The sequence below is a fragment of the Protopterus annectens genome, chromosome 2.part2, assembly GCF_019279795.1.
Source record: "Protopterus annectens isolate FY-2018-M chromosome 2.part2, PAN1.0, whole genome shotgun sequence".
NCBI lineage: Eukaryota > Metazoa > Chordata > Ceratodontiformes > Protopteridae > Protopterus > Protopterus annectens.
In genome coordinates this window covers 326,036,400-326,055,146 of record NC_056730.1, presented here as the reverse complement: position 1 = coordinate 326,055,146, position 18,747 = coordinate 326,036,400, and the positions used below count along the sequence as shown (strand labels likewise).

Genomic DNA, 18,747 nt, shown 5'->3' with positions numbered 1-18,747 from the left:
GGATCTCCTCCACTCATGGGATTTTACTCTCTTTTGCAACAGTTTCATCCTTCTGTTGTAGAGTTTGTTTATGGCAGGGGACCACCAGATTGGCTTCCTTTTTTTGGAGGATAGCACGATCCATTCACTCATGTAAGTGTTTACAGAGTGCATTTGTGTAGGATTCAGCAGTCACAACTGTATTGTCCAACTGCATGGGTGTCATGAAGTTCGCCACTTCTGTCTTAAGTAGCATGAAGTTGGCTTTGGAGAAATATTTTCCAGTATATCGAGAAAAGAGGAGTAGGAATCCTGGGGCATGGTGGGGGATCTGTAGCAAGCTACAATTTGGATTGCACTTTTGCCCAGAGTTAGTTGCATTGGGATAACCTCGGATGCATTATGCTGAGCAACTAATCTGGAGGTGTGGATATCCTTAATGAATATGGACACACCTCTGCCTTTGGTGTTCCAGTCCAGGTTAGATGGCTGAAAAGTGTGGTATGAGTTATAGCCTGGTAATGCAGGGGTGCTCTCTGGAGCCTTGAACCAGTTCTCAGTCACTGCACAGATATCGATGTTCTCCATTTTAAGGAGTGCCTCGAGGGATTGCATTTTGAGATTTAGACTTCTAGCACTGAGTAGCATTACCCTCAGTTTTTGCTGACCTGTTCCTGTTATGGTGGTGAATTTGTCATTTGAACCTTGCCTAAACAAGGCACTATAGGGGTGGCAAGAGCCTTAGCCAGTATCCGGAATCCCAGGGGTGACAGGTGCAGGCCATCTCTGGCAAAGTATAGTGGTCTATAGACTATGTCGCCCCAGGCAGACAGATACTGGATCCCCTTAGAATGACACCAGAAGCTTAGCCAATTGTTGAAGTCAGTCATTTTGTCCTTGTACTGCGATATCATTCGGGCAGGATGTTATTCAGGGATAGGGTCATACCTGCCTGGGGTACAAGATCTGAGAGCTCTTCCATATCTCTTTTCATGTAGTCCAGGGAGGTATGTCTCAGGTCATTCACATCAACATGGACAATGACAGAGTCAAATTTGTATTTGTTGTGGAGTGACCTGAGTGCGTGGGTTATGTGGTGGATCCTGGCACCCGACAAGCAGCTAACAGTAACCTTCTCCTTGTTTAGCCTGGTGAGTGGGACATCAGTGTGCCTGACTATAGAGTCACATATGACTAGTGTGTTGGGTACGTTGTTTTGCTTTATGGGGTGTGGTTGAGTGGCACACACTGAGTCTGTGGGCTATGTGTCATTTGGGTTGTGTTGGGGGTGGAGGTTGCTTGCGTGTCTGCTTTGGATGTCTCTGTTACTTGAGCAGATTATTATTGAGAGCCTCGGCAAATGTTTTTGCGTTTCTGTGTGTGGATTTTGGTGGTGTAGGTTTAGTGGGACTATGTGATGAGTATGGTGTGGTGCAAGTGTTTACCTTCTCCTCTTGACTGTCAAGTTCAGTCTTGGTTGGAGAGAGCTTTACCTCCAGTTTGGCTAGATAAGTGCATCTCTCACAGGAGGACAGGGTTGTCATTGTATATGAGGCAATTGCTACATTGCCCCAAGATGCCCAGATTCATCAGATAGACAGGAGAGAACACTGGGAGCTGACCCTTGGACATGCCTGAATAAAAAACTATTTTCCTCTAGACAAGTGAGGAAAGTGAGTACAAGAGCTGTTTTTCTCTAAGCAAGTGAAGAAAGTAAGTAGTATTTATTTATTTATTTTATTTTACATTTGTTGACCAGGCTAGTCTAACTGGATATATGTCCATTTTCAGTAGAGGCCCGGGGATATAAACTCCAAGACATATTCAAAGAGATACAACTATAATAACAATAACAAATAGGACAAAAATATTTATACAACAGTAACATATGTTGTACAGCATACAGGTTAGCATAGAATATTCAACGTGGGCAAGAATGATCATGTATTTCAAAGGTTCAATGCATTATACAGGTAAAGTCAATAGTAAAAAGAAGTTAATTTTGTAGTGATATTGATGAAGTATTTACTTAAAAACCAGTATCCACAGAGCATAGAAGTAATGTAATATAGAGAGAGATGATAAAAGAAATAGTAATAGGAAGGTATAACAGTAGGTGAGAAGTAATGGATAGGGAAAGGCCAGTTTGAAAAGATAGATGACTAGTCAGGTTTGGTACAAGGCATAGCCAGTGTGTTTTAAGGTAAAGTTTAAGTCTATTTTTGAAGAGTGGTAAAGAGGAGAGTGGGGAGAGGTCACTGGGAAGAAGATTCCAGGATTTTCTAACAGCATTAGAGAAGAGAGAATCCCCAGCTCTATTGTTAGGTTTACAGGTATGTACAAGCAGTTTGTCTGCTGATCTTAAGGACCTCAGATTTTCATAGGGGGTGATGAGGGTAGATAAAAAAAACTGGAGTATTGGAAGGGTTATAAAGAATGTTATAGGCAATGGTTAGTTTGGTGGAATTTAATCAGGTTTTGTAGTTCCAGCCATGCTAGATGCTTTAAGTTTCTGCAATGGTGGGTTCTATATGGGTTACCTGTGGCAAATCTGGCAATGTTAGTGTATGACACTTCCAATTTACTGAGGTTATTCTTGGATAGATTGGTGAAAATGGGTGAGGCATAGAGGAGTGTAGAGATTAGATGAGTGTGAGCTATTGTAGTTTATTATAGTATTATAGTATTATAATAGTATAGCATAGTATTATAGTATTGTAAGTACAAAAACTGTTTTCCTCTAGGTAATGAGGAAGGTTGAGTGCCGTAGTAATTTGTAGCCTATTTAATGCTTACAACAAGTTCTGAACAAGTGCTGAGCAGGAATAAGCAAATTCAAGTGCTAAAACTAAGAATCTACATCTGAACTAGACTAGTTACAGGAAAGAAACAAGTGCAAATGCAGGCTTTTAAATAAGAAAGTTGAGAGAGATGGAAAAATTGCCCAAACGGACAACAACTACAATTTTTGGGCAACAAACGACTCCTTATGTGGTAGATTGGTTACCTAGTGCTTACCACTCCCACTGATAAGCTAGCAGGCTTCCCTCCAACACAGTAAGGCATGGGGGGCTCAGGAGCTTACAAACAGTCCTGGATACAGCAAATTTGTATCTGGAGTAGACTAGTTACAGGAAGGGGAGGAAGCAAGTGCAAATGTAGGCTTTTAAATCAGGAAGTTGAAAGAGATGGAAAAACTGCCCAAACGGCCAATAATTACAATTTATGGGCCAGAAACCACTCCTTATGTGGTAGATAGGTTACTAGTGCTTACCACTCCCACTGATAAGCTAGCAGGCTTCCCTCCAACACAGACAGGCTTGGGGGGCTCAGAAGCTTACAAACAGTCCTGGATATAGCAAATCTGTACCTGGACTAAACTTACAGGAAAGGCAGGAAACAAGCGTAATTATTTTTGTTACAGTTAAGCAGAACACAGGGAGATTCTAGCAAAGTTTTTTTTTTTTGTTTTTGTAAAGGAAAGGGAGAGAGAAGCAGAAGATAATTCAAGGCTAGGAAACTAAGTCGGTTGGCCTTCTCAAATGTTCTCTCTGTATTAGGTAGAATGAGATAATGACACTAGACTGGGAGGAGTGTCCCAGATCTAATTTACAGTAGGGGCGGACAACTGCAAAACCACCAAATATAACAGCAAGACACCAAAAAGGAGGGAGGGTGGGGAACAATACTACAGCTACTAGCCTACACTCTTTTAGACAGTAAACACTACAGAAATGTTTATCACAGCAGAAGAACAGCAGTGAGCCACAAAATGAAAGTTTTTAAACAGATAAAGGAGCAAGGAGACTCTACCGAATGCTTTTAACTGCAAACAAATCAGTTATATGATACACTCGGCAGGAAATCAGTACAAACAGGTGCTTAACAAGTAGAGAAAATTTCCCATTAATACCTTTCACACAGTGAAACTAGCTAAAAAGTTTTACAAACAGTGTGACAGTAAAAAACCTTATTTATCAGGGCCTATATATAAATTGCTAGAAGCAAAAGCTAGTAAAAATAAGCAAAAAAAAAAAAAGAATACTTATTGTTACACATCTCAGATCAGAGTTTTAGTCACTGCCCCCCTCCTCCACTCAGCTCGGTGTGTAGAAAAAGTTCAGGTCCTTGGATCTAGTGTTTCTGATGCTGTTTGTTTTGTGGATGTGCAAGAGATCCATCAGAGCTGGATCTGAGAATGTCTTGCAAGGTAGGCAAAAATTGCCTCTCAGTAATCTGTAGGAGACTGAGTACAGATACAGGATCTTAGGGCAATCTGTGTAGGACAGGGTAATCATACCCTGGATTCTCCTGGTGAGGAATGTTTAAGAGCATTCCAGCTGTTGCAAATGCCTGGTTAGCTACATGACAAAGGCTGCATTGTACTCGACAGGTCTGATAAGGGCTGAGTAGAGTGGCATTATTAATTCCTTGGACCTGGATGCTATATCCTTGCTTATGAGTTGGGTGACACAGAATGAGTTTCTTACTATTTTGGCTACGTGTTGGTTGAATGCCAGATTATTTTCTACATATGTTCCTAGATCTCTAACCATCTGTTCAATCTTAGGGATGTTAAATCAATGAAGTAATTATCTTGGGTGGATGATTTCCAAAAAAAGGATACTATAACAGTTTCATAGGTATGCACTAAGCTAATGACCACAAGGGCCTTTTTAAGCCTAGCTATACATTCCAAATATCTGACAAGTTCTGGTACCTTGATTAAGTATAAGCAGGGTCTTGGGAGATGAAACATTTACAAGCAGGGAACTGGGAGATTAACCATTTACGGGCTGCCTGTGTCCATTAGGAACACAGGTGCTAAACCAGGAATGAATGTCCTGTTTCCCATCCAATTGTCCAAGCTACACTTGAATTGGGTCAGGGAGGAACTTTGCTTCACATGGCCTATTCCAGATAAGGGATAGTGTCTGGGATAGATAGCTATCTCTCCAGCAGGTCCTATTTATATCACAGACAAGGTTCAAGTCTGTAGAATGGGCAATTATGGTGCTGTCCGTTGTGTGGATATGCAGCATGTCCATCAGGGTGGCGCCTGACAATGCCCTGTATGCCAGGCATAGATCTCTCCTCAACAGCCTCTAGGAGACAGAATACATGGATAGGGCTTTTAGGCAGTCTGCACAGGACATGTTTCTTATGCCCTGTATTCTTTTAGTGGGGAACCTCTGTGGATGTTCCAATTGTTGGATGTGCCTGGTTAGGTACATACTAAAGAGGGCACTGTATTCAATGCTAGGTGTGATGAATGCTGAATAAAGTGGAACAATAACCTCCTTGGACCTAGATGCCATACATTTGTTTAGAAGCTGAACAACAAAGAATGATTTAATCACTACTGTAGACATGTGATGGTCAAAAGCTAGAGTACTACCTATCTCCATCCCCAAGTCTCTGACTACTAAGTCAATTCTTAGGGGTGTATTGTCAGTTAGGGATGGATGACTTACCAAAGCATACTATTATGCATTTCAGCGAAGTAAATATCAAAAAAGAAGTGGTCCCAGGACAGATCCCAGAGGAATTCCACATGTGACTGGCCTCTTTCTAGAGGCAAACTACCCAATTCTAACTTCCTGGGTTACGTCTGTGAGCCAGATAGCTATCCACTGGGTGGCATAAGGGTTTATACCTAACCTCTTGAGCAAGCCAACATTGTCCAAGTGGGATACTGGCCAGGTCAAGGTAAGCAGTGTGAAGTCTTTTGCCCTCATCCATTGCTTTGGTGACATTCTCAAAGAAATCCACCAGGTTGAGTAGGCATGACTTGCTCTTGATGAAACCAAAATGGGTTGGGTCCAATGTTTGGGTGTTTCTTGTTTAATTATTGATCATTTCCATAATAATTTTTACTGGCTTTGCATACCCGACTAGTGAGACTTGCAAGTCTCTAGTTTCCAGGGTCTGTAGATGGACCAACTTTGTGAAGAGGAATGATTGTTGCTGTTCTTCATTCATGAAGCACAAAGCAAGTTTGGGCACTAAAGGGAAATAGCAATTCCAGATGTTCTGACAGGTCATGTTTCATGCTATTTAGAAGGCATAATGGGATATTGTCTGGGCCCATTGATGCAGTGTCCTTCGGCCTTAAAATATTGAGGACCTGTTCCCTTGTGATAGTAGGGAGGCTATATTTGATAGTATTTCCTATGGAAGTTTGAGGGGGAAAGTTAGAGCTAAATTTGCGTGCCAGTAAAAGGCATATCTTCTGGCTCAGCATAGGTGGCTCCATTAACAATGATCTCTGCACACAATTGTGTATTGACTTTGAGGTTGCGGACATAGCTAAAGAATGCTTTGTGGTTGTACTTGGCCTGAGAGGCCAGATTTACCTCAAATTTGGCTATGGTAGACTTTATTTCTCCTCCAAGTTGTTTGTTTAGTTTGAAAAGAGTGTTTTAATCCTGCTGGGAGCTACAGCTCCTATTTTTGCTATGATTTTCTTCCTTCTGTTATACAGCTTTTTGATGATGTAATTCCACCAAAGTGGCTTGTTTTTTTTTTTTTGAGTACGTTCTGCACTTATTCCTGGTGGGTACAGCTACCTCTATGCAGCTATTAACATGTTTGTATAGGGTTTCTGTGAACAGTTCCATGTAAACAGAAGTGTTCTCATGGTTTGTGGGGGCTTGAAATTTTGATAGGTTATCACTTAATAACAGGAAGTTAGCCTTAGAGTAGTCCCTGAACATTCCAGGGTTAGCTGGGTTTCTGGGCTTTATTTTCACTTCAAAGAGGACCACTTTTAGTCTGAACTTACCAGAGAAGACATTACACTAGGGAGTGTGCAGCATTCTCTCATATTAGTGACAACCAGATCCAGTATGTTTGCGTCCCTGATTGCCATATTGATAATCTGGTTTGTGTTAAAAATCTAGGAATTGCTGTGCATGCACTTTTCTTACCGTACACAATTCCAAGCTAATAGTGGGGAAATTAAAGTCTCCCATGAATATGGTACTGTGTTTGATGGTGAGCATTTCCAATAAGTTTAAATACATGTTAAGAGTTTTCTGTGTCATAGAGGGGGACCTACAGTTTGCAAGGAAGTGGTATGAGATTTTGCCTGCAGTAATTTGAATATGGAGAAGCTCAAGTGCATTGTCCTGTTTGACCAGCCTTGAGGTAGATTTATTTTTGATGTAAATTGAGACACTTACACCTTTAGTCCATGTCTGTGTAGTAGCTAGTCTAAATGTGTGGAAGGAATTATAGCCTTGCACTGTCTCTGTGTGCTCTCTGTGGCTTTGAACCATATCTCAGTGACTGCACAGATGTTAGCATTCTCTAGTGTGAGAAGAGCTTGTAGGGAGCAGAGTTTCTTGTTTAGCTATAACCCTATTAGATTTTCTTGGTTTTGATTTACCATGTCAGAAGTACTTTCAGTTTGAGATTGCCTAAAAAAGGCAGTATGGCAGAGGATAATGTTTTAGCTAATATTCAAAAGCCTGGAGGGGAGTGGTGCAGATCATTCCTTGCAAAGCAGCTTGACCTGTTGATCATCTCCTTCCATGGTGACAAATATTGCACCCCCTCAGAATGACACCAGAAACTAAACCAATTATTAAAATCAGTCATTGTCTCTTTGTATTGTGGCATCACCTTGGAAAGGCAAAATACTGCTCAATGCTATGCTTACACCAAGCCTGGGTCACATATTCTGAGAGCTCCATGATGTCTCTCTTCATATAGTCTACAGAGGTATGTCTCGGGTCATTTATACCCACATAGACTATGACCGAATCATACTGGTAGTTGTGGTCCAATGGCCTGAGTGCATGCGTAATGTGGAGGATCCTGGCCCCTACGACTTTCTCCTTACTCAGTCTGGTGTGAGGGACATCAGTGATTCCCATGACCAGAATGTTGTATTGTGTGGTGGCTTGCCTGTGGGCTTAAAAGTAGAGGCTCCATGAGATTTTTATTTATTTTATTTTGCATTTGTTTATCAGGAAAGTCAGTCTGGGAACAGTGCCCATTTTCAGAGGAGGCCTGGGGAGAAAAACTCCATAGCAGTTTACAGCAATACGCATTGTTACAAAAAAAGAAGTTATGTACTCACCATAACATTCCATCTGAGTAGGTAAACTTCATTTGTCAGCAACCTGTGGGTTACGGATCTGACACGGATCCAAGCCGGCAGCATACCAAGCAAAAAGATCCGAGCTCCAAGTTTCTCCCCCTTACACATACTACTGCTAATTGGGCATAACTTAACTGGCAATGTTTGGGCACCATCATAAAATATAGCTAGTGATTATGTTTGTGAAAATCCTCTGAAGAAGCTACATTGTGTGCGTAGCGAAAACGCTGCTGTGTTTGGTGTACTCAATAAAACTGCGTTAAGGTACCATTGGGTTTTGGTGTTCTTCGTGGTCTGAAGCCTTTTTCGCTGGTATGTTGTGAACAATGGTAATTTGTTACTATTTATATTCAAAGTATTGCTGACTAGGCATAACTTTGTTTGGCAGTCTTTGAGGGTCATCTTTGAATATTGCTAATACCAAGCTGCTATTAGTTGCATGCTCTGCCCTTTAGTCTTACTGCATTGCTGCCAGTATTTTCTGTATTAGCTGTGTTGTTCTCACACATTAGCTGCTCAGAATTAGTTGTGCCTTAACTTAGCTTACTTATACTTCTATACCATACACCTAGCCAGAATATGAATATATATTGAGTATTTAAACCAAACTAAATCCAAGACATAACTGAACAAAATGGAAATAAAATAAAACTTTTATCTCCCTTCTGTTGCCAGCCTTTTACTACTTGGTACTCTCAGGCAGTGTAAATTGACAGATGTGCAGACAGTGAACTACTTCTTGATGAGAATAGTTCAATCTATGGGTGCTGCAAATACCTATGCAATCTGCAAGCATCACTTTGATCCAACAAGATGGCCTTTGAGCATTGCAGACAACCACATATTTCTTATTACAACCGCATTAAACTGACTTATGCTCAAGGTATAAAAAAGTCACTTCCAAAACCTCCCAGGAATAACAAGACTAGGTCTCAGTAGATATTCACCACCACACAAGTACCATGCTTATACATAGTAAAAGGTCACCAGGAACTAGACTGTAAACCATCTAATACCTTAAATTCCATTAATAAAAACAGTAATGTGTTAATAATTGGTGACTCTGTCTGGCACACTGACACCCCACTCACTAGACTGGAAAAAGACAGGGTTACAATAAGTTGTCTTTTTGGTGCCAGAATCAATGGCATCACAATGGCTCCTCTTATACGACAAATATGATTACGGCCTAGTGGTAGTCCATGTGGATGTGAATGTAAATGACTTGAGGTGCACAACCCTGAAAGACATGCAGACAGTCATGAGGGTTCTCACTATGCATGTGCTCACTGTAGGCAGGACCTTGGTCCTGAGTGGAATCTTTCCTTCACTCAGAAATGATAACTTACATACAAAGAAATGATGATTGGCTTTAACTGGCTTACTAGTCAGTATGCATCAGCATGGAGCAAGATGACTGACAGTTCAACTCACTTTAACAAGGATGTCCTGCATCTCTCATTCCATTGCTTTTGCATACTAGCCAAAGCCTTTACTCTTCCCACAGTGACCCTCCCCCACAGTGGCTGACTATCAAAAACTTGCAACAGTAGATACTCGAATTCCACACTGCTGCAGTAGCCTTTGGCTGTTTGAGTTGTTTCAGATAGCCTGATCTGTGTTCCTCCTCCACCTTCCTTATGGCAGCTAACTGGCCAGCACCAATCAGATAAATAGCAGCCAAAAGGAAGTGACTTCAAGACTTTTGTCAGCTCAACTTGTGCGTCTGCCCACAGACAAAATAGGAAGTAATCTTGTCCTGGATCTCTGATCAGACATAGACACAAAAGCAGTTTACATCCCCAAAAAACAATTATGAATAGAAAAAAAAATGGGCTGGAGGGTAGGTGTGGCTACTGTTGCAGTGTGGAATTCAAACACCTACTATTATGGTAAACTCCTACAAAATGTATATGTTCATCATTACCACTGCTGCAGTAACCTTTGGCTATTTGGGTTGAGCATCAAAGCTTATTCAACTTGGCAGAAGTAAGGACAAGGGTCCAAGAGCCCCTACAGAACGGTCCTTGCAAAACTACCTCCAGACCTTGAAAAGGAATCCAGTTTGTAATGCTTTGTAAATGTATGTACAGAGAACTACATAGTTGCCTCTAGAATGCTTCTAGAGTTCACTCCTTTCCAATATGCCACTGCAGAGGCTATGACTCTTGTAGAGTGTGCCTTGATACTGCCTGGAACTGATTTCCCATGGTGGAAGTAAGAAAAAGCAACAACTTTGGGCAGCCATCTAGAAACAGTTTGTTTCATGATAGGTTGTCCTCTCTTAGCTCCATCATAAGAAATAAGTAGCCGATCAACTTTTTAAAAGGAATTAGTTCTGCCAGGGATAGTACCTGAACTGTATATTCTGGTGGGGTGCAGGGATAAAGCCTGACTATGACCAGGATGACCTGGGTTCAATTATCTTCTCAGCAGACTGATAGAGCAGCAGGGAAGTTTGGCATGCCCATCCTGGGTGGAGGGTGGTATGTGGGCATCTCTTGACACTGATCCCTAGTGGAAGCTAGAGAAATCGCCAGAGAAGACATGGTCAGTGGGTGGCAGTGGGCCTGGCTGAGCTGCTGTGGAGGCAGGAATATGTGCCACAAATCCACATTGCATACAAACCCAGGGACCACACCATATAGCCAAAAGGGGGATGGACAGGGTAGCCTAAGTAAGACTCCCCTGGATGGAAAGCAAGATGTACCAAGCCCAGTCGCCTTCGATCTGTGATTGGCCCTCAGCAAAAAAAAAAAAGTAGTGGCATGGGGTAGTTGATAGATGCCCAGCATCGACTGCCAATAGGCTTTTGGTGACTCCTAACCCCTCTCCAGGAGATAAAGAAATGTTAGGTGTTGGATAGCCTTGGGAAGAGAATTTTTCCTTCAGCCACTTTGAATTCTCAATTACTGGGGCCATATGTGGAAGTTACTACACAGTGCTGAAACTTTAAGGAAATACTCTTCTAATCTACCTTCAGAAGATAAATCCATTCTGAACACCATTATTTCTAATATTCATCAAGCCTCTGATCACACCCTAAAGTGTGTGCTTAACATTGCAGATATTGTCTCCAATGTCACTGCTTCTGCTGCTGTCTTAAGGACAACCAAAGAATTGCAGATGAAGTTAAATCTGCTACTCGTGTCCTCGAACAATATGATGAAAGAGGGATTTAACAGACATTTTCATATACCCATTAAAATCAAAGAGATCCTGTGCACCCTTTAGAAAACTATCTAAACAGGGAAGAAATTTGTTTAAATGAATGTTCCAATGGAATTTGCGTTCGATGGATTAAGTTTGACAAATAGGTGTTCGACGGTTAGTTGCTTCGATGAAATATGCACCCAAAATGACTAACTGCATTTTCTCCCCTCACACTACATTTGTAACGCTGTCCCACACACAGGACCTCAGTCTCTCCTTCTGCAATCACATACTTAAACCTACATATAATTGATCCAGTGCCTATAGGCCACAGAAGCAGAGGTGTTTATTTCATATTATTTCTGATTCCAAAGAAAGAACTTGCTTGGAGACATGCTGTAGATCTTATCTTTCCCAGATTCTCTGTGTCTACTAGGTTCCACTATCAGTTCTCAGTATTATCCTTTAGGCTATCAACAGCTCTAACAGTACTCACAAAGAACTTAGTCCCTGGAACAGCCCTTTGCAGACTTCCAGGCATTTTCATACGTCTTTATTTAGACAACCCACTTATTTTTGCAGAGTCCTTTCCTGGAGGTCAGGCATCTTTAACATGGATTGTTTCCTTCCTCATCTACCTGTGGTTCCAGATGCATATTCAAAACCCCTCTTTGACTCTGTCATAACAGGACTGGGCTTTTAGGGTTTATGAACACCCAACAGTATCATCCTCTGGAATTTCAGGTTCCAATTTTGGGCTTAATCAAAAAGGAACTGCATGGGTGAGGACTGCACATCTTTCAGAATTCAGGTCTCCAATTTTTTTGTTATCCTAACTCAATCTGTACCAACAAATGCCTCAGATTTTTAAGTACTGAAGACTGGGAATCAGGATTATTATGTGCAGCATTAACGATAACAAAGGCTGGCGAAATAGAAGGGACTGGAGTAGCACGCGAGACCCCACTTGTAAGTCTTTCAATGCAGATAAAAAGGTGCGCCCAAGGGTCATGTCAGACAGGCCAAAGCAAATCAACGTCAAATGTTTCATGAGGACATGCAGTAGATACTAAAGGAAGCAAGAAAACCCGCTAGTAGGAAATTGTATATCGGTAAGTGGAAATGATTTTCTAGTTGGTGCTTATTTATTATTTATTTAACATTTGTTAACCAGGAAAGTCCGACTTGGAATGAAGCCAATTTTCAGCAGAGTCTCGGGGAGAAATGCGCCAGATGCATGTCTTTGAACGTGGGAGGAAACTGAAGCACCTGGAGGAAACCCACATGAACACAGGGAGAATATGCAGACTCTACAAAGAAGGCACTCCAGCCGAGAATCGAACCAGAGAACCTCTTGCTGTGAGGCGACAACGCTACCACTGCACCTAGGCAATAAACAGGGCCTTAACAGGGATAATATATCACTGGCTGTCTTGCATTTGTGTGAATTACTATCCTCAGGCCTATCAAGGTTCATCTTTTAGCCATTTCTGCGTGTCTGCCCATGAATCAACCCCTCTCCTCAGCTTCTCATTAAACAATTCTTAAACTGCATAACCATACTCTATAACAAGAAAAAAAACTTGGTAAATCATAAAACAAAACTAAAATCCGCATATTAAAGAGTGCATCAAGATCATCAATTCTGTAAGCCAACTCACCATAACAGTAAATGTTTCAACAGATCACTGTTGCAGTAGCCTAAGCTGTCTGCATTATATCCAGCCAAGTATACGAACACTGGCCAGTATTCAAAGCTTCAGGGCATTTTCCACTCACCCTAACCACTGGTTAGCTCTAGGACAGAGTCAGTGGTTTGGGTGCCAAACCCTTCAAAGCTTTCCTGCCTAGAATAACGGAGGCTAGAGCCTTGAGAAAAGGGAAAATACTTTTAAAAAAGGCTATAAATAGCCACACCCTGGCAAAAACATAAGACAAAATAGATAAGGGGAGATGAAGAAGACTGAGAATCCAGAAGCCCCTGGATAATAGCTCTAGCAAAACTTGTTCTGGACCTGGAAAAGGAATACAGTTTACAATGTTTTGTAGAATTATATGCAGAGCACCACAGTGCTGCCTCTTGGATACATCTAGAGTACACCTTTTTCCCAAAGTTCACAGAAGAAACCAAAACATGACACTGCCAGGAAGAGACTTGTTATGGTGAGGGTAACAAAAAAATATCATGGAGACAACCATTTTGAAATGGTCTGTTTTTACACCGATGATCCTTTTTTCTTACCTTCATAGGAAATAAATAGCTGATTGGCCTTCCTGAAGGCCTTTGTACTGTCCAAACAGTATCTCATCTGCTTGTAGACATCCACAGAATGCAAAATTCTCTCTCCCTTGTTTTTAGGTTCAGGAAAGAATACAGAGAGATTTATAGCTTGACTCAAAGTAAACTCTGAAACTACTTTAGGCATAAATGAAGGGTTTGTTCTTAAAGACACCCCATCCTTCTGAAAATAAGATAAGGTGACTCACCATAACAGCTTGCAACTCAAATACTTTTCCTGCAGAGGTCAGAGCAAAGACTAACACTGTTTTCCGATTTAAGAACTTCAAATCAGCCTACTGGACTTTTTCAAATTTGTCAGTTTTTCTAGTACAAAGTTAAGACTGCAAGGAGCAGCTACATGTTGTCTAGGTGAAGATATGCAAGACCCTTTTTAAAACTGTTTGACTTAAAGCAGAGCAGAAGGGGGGGGGGGCGATCTAAGGGCACTCAAGCAGATAAAGCCGAAAAGGAGAATCTTGCCAGAAGGGTAAAAAAAGGCCACGGGAAAATAACTCACACAGTCTAGAAACAGAGGTATCCAGGCTTTAAAAATGTATTTGTGTTTAGTATGGCACCAACTAGAAAATCTTTTCCACTTATCTATTTATGAAGTCTAGTAGCAAGTTTCTTAGCCTCCTTTAATACCTGCTACACGTCCTCAGAGAAAAGGTGCCTAAATGTGCTAAACCTTATCATCCAGGCAGTCAGCTGAAGAATTTTCTGATTGGAGTGTATAAAACAACCCGTCTTGTGTGAGTAAGTCCACTCTGCAGGGAAGCCTATAGCAACTGCACTTGGTCATTTTCAAGCAAAGGGAGAAGCAGTGTTGTTTGTGCCAAAAGGGAATCACCACAACTATTTTGTGGATTACTTCTGGATCTTTAGAAGAACTATGGATGTCAGTGTAAAGGCATAAATATACATTCCTGTCCATGGGAATGAGAAAGCATCTTCCTTTCAGGCTAGTTTGCAAGAAACCCTGTAGCAAAATTTTTTTAACTGTTTTGAAAGGAGACATTTTTAAAAGGAGGCAAACAGATCTATTTGATTTCCCCAGAGATGGATCAATTTTTGGAAGACCTTCAGGTGCAGCTTCTATTAATGAAAGCATGTCCTGGTCCTGCTCAGCTTGATTGCAATAATATTTTGCTCTGATGGAATGTAGGAAGCCTGGAGGGTCAAACTGTGCTGAGTTGCTACATGCCAGTTTATTATAGCACATCTGCAAAAAAGGTAAGATCTGGTACCCCCTGTTTACATACCATATCAATGTGGTGTTGTCCATGATTACTTCTACAGGTACCAGGATTAAAGATGATTTAAAGCTTCTAGAGCATAACTGCCATAATCTGTTTTGACATTTATGTACTTTTGTCTGTCGTGCTTGTCCCACATACCCTGAACCTTCACTCCCTTGGAAACATCTCTCTAAACAAAGTCTGACCCATCTCTTATGACAGACTGAATGAGGGAGGAAGACAGAGAGAGAGAGAGAGAGAGAGAGAGAGAGAGAGAGAGAGAGACCTGAGTTAAGAAAATACTGGTCTACCCACCAAACTACCTTCATACAAATCCCAAAACTGGAATCTAAATTAAAAGTGTGTTAATGTTGGGACCAGCCTGATATAGCACCACTGAATTCTCCTCTTGTGAAGTCTTGGCAAGGGAATCATGATAATCATAAAAGGTACACAACCAGAATCCTGAGATATTCCCTGACCAATGTCAGGAACCGAATGGAAAAGATCAGGAACTATTTTTTTGTGAAGTTCTACTCTGTCCTGAGGAAGAAAAGCCCTTTCTAGGGATGAATCCAAAAGACATCTCAGAAAAAATATCCCGTGAAAAGGAATAAAAGATGATTTTTGTAAGTTTGCTTAAAACCCCAGAATAAAAATGTGTTCCTTTACCCATGTCAGACAATACTGGCATATGGAGGAAAAAAAACAAAACAAAAAAAAAAGAGTCTGTAAATATACGAGAATTGTCTAAACATGTTGGATGCCTTGAAGTCTGCAATGAGTAATTACTGGAACCAGACACTTTATATAAATCCCCCTGCTGCAGTAAACAGATCAAAGGATAAAACAGAGAATTGAAAGTGTAAGTTAGATACATAAACTCTTAATAAAATCTGAATTATTTTGAAATTCGTATATGATAAACATATTTTAAATCTAATGTTACCAGAAACCTGTGAGGGGATATGAGGGGTAACACAGAGTGAAGGGACAACGTCTTGAACCTTCTTTGGTGTAAAGGTTGAAACATCAGAGGTGTAGGAAAGATTCCTGAATCAAAAAAATCTTTTGCTGTCTGATCTTGGGGGGACGGGGACTGGATCTATGACCCTCCCAAAGAGATATCATTTGTTTCAGAACTGTCTGAAACAGGGAAATCTGGTTTGCAGGATTAGCTAGAATTTCCTGAAAATGAGGTAGGGACTTCCATTGCCATCTGTATCCTTGCCAAATTATTCTCAGAACCCATTTTTTTTTTTAGATTTTCTTATACCACTGAGGAAAACATAGGCCTAGGCTCTGGGATAAATTTAAGGAATTGCCATGGTAGGAAGGGGGACAAAGAAGAGGTAAATGGCCAGTTTTTAGACTGTCCTTGGCTCTGACAGCCCCCCTCACTTCTTTTTTGAGCCCTCTTGCTATTGCTTTTTAGAATTCAGACTGCTTGTACCTTACTGAGACTGTTTATTCTGTTTCTTGTAAAAGGGTCCTGAATTGATAAGAAAGTTCTTACTGATCCTCGAAAAGGGGGGCTGAAAAAATCTAGGAAACCCACTGAACTGATTTTCCTGTTTCATTAAATCTTTTATGGTCCTCAGCAGCAGAAAGGTCAAACAATATCTCTGTGTCAAGGGAATAGTTTTAAATCTCAGTTTTAACATTTTCTGGTAAGTTTTGAGAACTAGACCAAAGGAAAAAAAAAACTTACGACTGATCCAGTAGCAGCTGCTCTGGATACAACATCAAAAGAATCATAAGAAGACTTCAAAGCATGTTTAGTTATCACAGAAGCCAAAACCATTAGAGTTTAGAGAAATTTTAACCTCAGATGAAGTAAAGTTAAAAGTTAGTTTCTTCATGTTTTTAAAAGAAGTCAAATGTTTACATATGGGTCTGGCAGTTCAGAATTCTGAATGTTAAAGTAGCAGAGGAATAAATGTTCTTCCCCAAAAAATCTAAAGCTTTCCTAAACCTGTCAAAAGGAAAAGGGTTACCATTCATATTACGTTTATCAGCAGAAGGCCTTGAACTCATTACAGCAAAGTGTACCTCCAGGAGTTTCTGCAGTTACTTCCTACTGTGCCTCTAGGTATCAAATATTGCTTGTTCATATCTGCAATAATAATTCCAAAACCATGCTACATACAAGGTAGCAGACTATTTTATCTTAAACCATACATGATGGCAAACAATTGCATTGATATTTGACTTCTGTCAATGAGTATTTGTTAGAACTGTAAGATAATAACTTAATTTTTTTAAACCCTCAAGTCACACCCACTGGGAGTTAAAGGTACACATTCAAAAGAGCTGTACTGGAGGGAATGAGTTAAAGAAATAATACTGGGATCTGATTTGGGGTTAGAAAGTGAGTGTGTGTGTGTGTGTGTGTGTGTGTGTGTGTGTGTGTGTGTGTGTGTGTGTGTGTGTGTGTGTGTGTCTGAGAAACTTTACATAACCTAACAGACTTTTTACGGGCAGGAAGTGGACTGTCCGGCATACGGCATGCTGGTAAGAAAAACTCTAAAGTTGCTACAACAGGAGGAACAGATGCAGGCTGAGGAAAATCCTGTTGCAATGCATCATACCTGCCGGGAAACTGGAATTTCAGTCTGTTCTCACTGGAATCATTCTTTCATTTTACAGATTAAAAAAAAGATAACTCTTCTTGAGGAAAATCTGAAGAAACATTTTCTTCAAAACCAAACTCTTCAGCTTGAGGAGAATTTACTGAAGAAAAACATTTCCCTTCCAGTCCCTGCTCTACTGACTGAGAATTGGTTCCAGGTGGAAAGGGAAATCTTTTTAGTGAAGGGACAGGTTTTAAAGCATTAAAAGTTCAAAGGAAACCTTTAGCAAAGCCCAGCATGTCTCATCTATCCATAGTGAGAGACGCAGGAAAAGCAAAATGCTTAATTTTTTTCCCCTTTTTCTAAGGGATCCCTCTGAAGAAGTCTGACTCATGGCAGGGTCATTTACCTTGTATTCAGACACTTTAGTCTGGTTGTGTGGTAAGACATCTGCAACTTCCTCCAAGACCAGTAAGAGTGGTTCTCCCGTGCTTGCACAGGTTGCGTCTAATTCTTAATCCTTAGTGGCTTACCGAGGAACTGTTCCAGTGGGATCAAGACAGAATGATGAGCAGAATGAGGAACCAAGTCTGGCCACAATAGAGTCACACATCAGTGACTGAAGTAGTGAGAAGGCCAATCTGACAAGCAAAGACTCCTGAGAAGTTTTCTTCTTCTTCTTTCTGTTGGGAGTGAAAAAACAAAGAAACAAATAACCGCTCCATTGTTGGCCAGAAAAAGAGCCTGACAAGGAGATAGGAGACCCTGTATGAGCTGGTAACTTCCCAAATGAAAAAATTCACTGTTTTAATGGTAAAACATTCAAAGATAACTCCAAAACAAATATTTTAAAACCCTAAAACTACTTTTCTATACAAAAAATAGTTTTAAACATGAAAGCGATTTTACACAATTTTCTACATATAACCACTTTCCCAAGAAAGCCATTTTTTGTTAGAAAATATTCAGTGACAGTCCACACAAGCACATTTCTTTCTAGCCTAAATAAGCAATTTTCTTTAGGAAAAAGTAAACATTTTTTCCTGAAAATTTTACAGTGTAAGGTCATTCCCAGAAGAATACTTACCTGTCAAGTCTTCAGTGTTTGCTATCTGGCTCTCAGTTCCACAAAGCCCAAATGGAGAGCATAGTTTGGCAGTAAGAAAGTTTTGAAGGGTTTGACGCCCAAACCACTGATTTTGTGACTTTCCTTGAGCCCATCAGTGGTTAATGTGCATGGAAAGTGTCCTGAAGCCTTGAAAAGTAGGTGGTGGTCATAGTTTTGGCACAATATTAACTCATACAGCTTAAACTACTGCAACAATGATCTAACAAACATCTAAAAGCTACAATCAGAGCTTGTAAGGCAAATCATGAACTTAAATTAGCTTCTGAAGCCAATGACAGTATGTACAT

The 18,747-nt window shown here is 40.6% G+C and overlaps 1 protein-coding gene across 1 annotated transcript in view; it reads right to left on the bottom strand.

Annotated features, from left to right (window-relative positions):
* The window catches only part of PPIP5K2 (diphosphoinositol pentakisphosphate kinase 2), a 3,486,936-nt gene that overhangs the window by 36,303 nt on the left and 3,431,886 nt on the right, over window positions 1–18,747 (bottom strand). The gene's annotated exons all lie outside the window — the stretch shown is intronic.